Source organism: Cupressus sempervirens, chromosome 11 (assembly GCF_028749045.1).
Source record: "Cupressus sempervirens isolate cs-2001-9-10 chromosome 11, ASM2874904v1, whole genome shotgun sequence".
Classification (NCBI taxonomy): domain Eukaryota; kingdom Viridiplantae; phylum Streptophyta; class Pinopsida; order Cupressales; family Cupressaceae; genus Cupressus; species Cupressus sempervirens.
Genome location: NC_143128.1, coordinates 679,816,891 through 679,819,580, shown reverse-complemented (window position 1 = coordinate 679,819,580; position 2,690 = coordinate 679,816,891). Strand labels below are relative to the sequence as shown.

At 31.4% G+C, this 2,690-nt stretch overlaps 1 pseudogene; it reads right to left on the bottom strand.

The window, feature by feature from the left end:
• Window positions 1-1,497: 1,497 nt before the first annotated feature.
• Window positions 1,498-2,289, bottom strand: LOC149531543 (ADP/ATP translocase, mitochondrial pseudogene; annotated as a pseudogene).
• Window positions 2,290-2,690: the final 401 nt, after the last annotated feature.

Below are 2,690 nucleotides of genomic sequence, written 5' to 3'. Positions count from 1 at the left end.
TAATTTCATCCTGCTAAAAAAGTATGGGATCAAAAAAGTGGGTAAATACAACCATCGAGGGTTTCAGGTGGGTGGGAGCAAGCTTGGAATTTGATGGTCACCCCTGCCTATAATATGATTTTTTTATGATAGTTTAGTTGGTTTATTGCCTTTCATTTTACGTTTTAAAAATATTATTCATTGTCAATTTTCACTAATTTATGAATATTTTAATAATGTTTTAAATTGAAATATTTTATCAATATAATATAAGTTATAATTAGTAACATTTACAAAAAAGAGATGTTTCTAAATACATATGTTTAATAAAATTATAAAAAAAAATAATGAGCTTGTAATATATCTTTGGTTAAGAAAGTTTCTATGTATACTTCACACTAATATTTTAAACTACCAAAACAAGTTTATATTATGTATGATTTTGTAATATATCTCAACTTAAGAAAGTTTCTAATTTTATATATGCACACTAATATTTTAAATTACTACAATAAGTTTATATGAGTTAAAAATATTAGATATATTAACTATGATAAATTAACAAATTTAAGTGTAATATTGATGGTTTTATAAAAATTTAACTTGTCACTCCATACTAGTTCAAGAAATTTTATGGCTATCATATGCAACTTAAAACTAGAAAAATGGCCAATACAACCATCAAATTCTAGGGCATGGTGGTAGGGTTTTATCTATCGAATGAGAGGAAGGTTGCTTAGATAGATCATAGATCACTAGAGTGACAAAAAGTTTTATTCTATTATTACACAGGTACAAAATGATTCTATATATAATTATGCTTATGCTTGGATCCATTTTAGTATATATAAATTCATTTGGTGTTTCTTAGATTTATTGTTATGAACACTTATTCTAGTGGATATCTTAGCGAATATCACAAATCTTTGCACCATCTAGTCACATTGATTATCACAACTACTTATCTTAAATGCATTGTGCACCATCAACATCCATTAAAAAACATCAATAACCACGCTAGTTATGACAACAAAATCTCTTTCTATGACAAAAAAAAATTTCTACCTGAAAATACTCTACCCTTGTCGACTCCATAGTTCAGTACAATCTCCATCCATAAATATCTTCTATAAAATCACAATGGATTTATTACTCAATAGACCTTAAGGGTTACATTAGAGATATTAAAAAAACCCTACAACATCTCGAATATGACCAAGTTTTAGGAAAAAACCAAAAGAGCCCTAGATTACTACTATATTGTTGATCTCTTAATCAAAATTACTATCATAAAATAATAACTAGGTATTTTACACTATCCAAGAGCACCTGAGATCTCAAAAAATTAAAGCCAACAAAATAGAATGAGAAAATTGAGTAGGAAACAATAATCAACTAAAATATATTTCACAAATTTGTGCTCAAATTCAAGCTCAATAATTTACTTTGGTATTACATGCCTCTATTTTGATATACAATTGGCTGCTAAAAAAATTTCATTGTAAGCTTCTATTTTATTCATGAGGGATTTGAAGAACTCTTATATTTCACCACCTCACAAGATGTCATCATAATTCTTTTACATATACTATTAATAGGATACGAAGCAAGACCAATAACAATTGTAATACTCCAACCAAGAAGAAAAATTGCAAGGAAGTTATTCTAAAGATCCCCAATGAAAACAACTAACTTTAGGGAGTCATATATTCCAAAGTACAGACCATAGAACACAATAATCCCCATATATGAGATGTTGAATCCATGGTAAAGACCACAAAGACCATCTATCTTTAGAGTTTTATAGTATACATCAAAGATTCCATTGAATTGTCTCTCCTCCTTTCTTTGCAGCATTGGCATCATTAGCCATCCTTGTTTGAGCATAGTCCAAAGAAGAAAAAAAAGAAGAGATAATGCACCAACCGCACCACCAGAAGCAAGATATGTAGCAAACCATTTTCAATAGCCATCCTTGTCTTTCTTAAAATTGAACGGGTTCTTGAAGTAATCCTTAAAGGAAAAGTTGAGCGCCCGAGTGGAGAAATAGTGAATGACATTGGTAGTATTTACTCTCCATAACAAAATGATACCTTGATTCTCGATTGTTCAACCAAAAAAATCTCCAATGGCTTTGTATAGTTCAGGGAGATGACCGAACTTCAACATTGCATCCTAATTTTGAATCAACAACTTGACTCATTCAATGGAGGTAGATGCCATTCTGAATATAGCAGTAGCGACACCACTTTTCTCACCATTCTTTGAAGGTGTTGGAACATAAATGGGTGAGAGGTTTGGAGTTTCCATAGTAGGGTATTATTAGAATGTTGAAGTGGGAGTGACTCACTGTATGACAAAACCACCATATGGCTACGAGCCTCACTATACGATAGAGAAAAATTGCATTAGTGGGGTCAAAAGGAATGGGTTTGACCATACTGTGAAGTCTGGTGGAGGTGAGTGTTTGCTACGGTAGATTTTCCTGTTGTATGGTGGTAAAATGGAGTATAGTGTGTAACGAGTATGGTGGTAATGCTCTTAGTGCATGAATGAGTGTTACCAAAATGTTCCAAAGGTGATAAGCATCCGTAGGACCGAAATGTTCTAGAAGTGACTAAGCATTCGTGTGACCAAAATGTTTTAGACTGACTAAGAATCCACGTCACTGAAGGGTTCTATAATGTAATTGTTTCTTTACCAAATTCTAT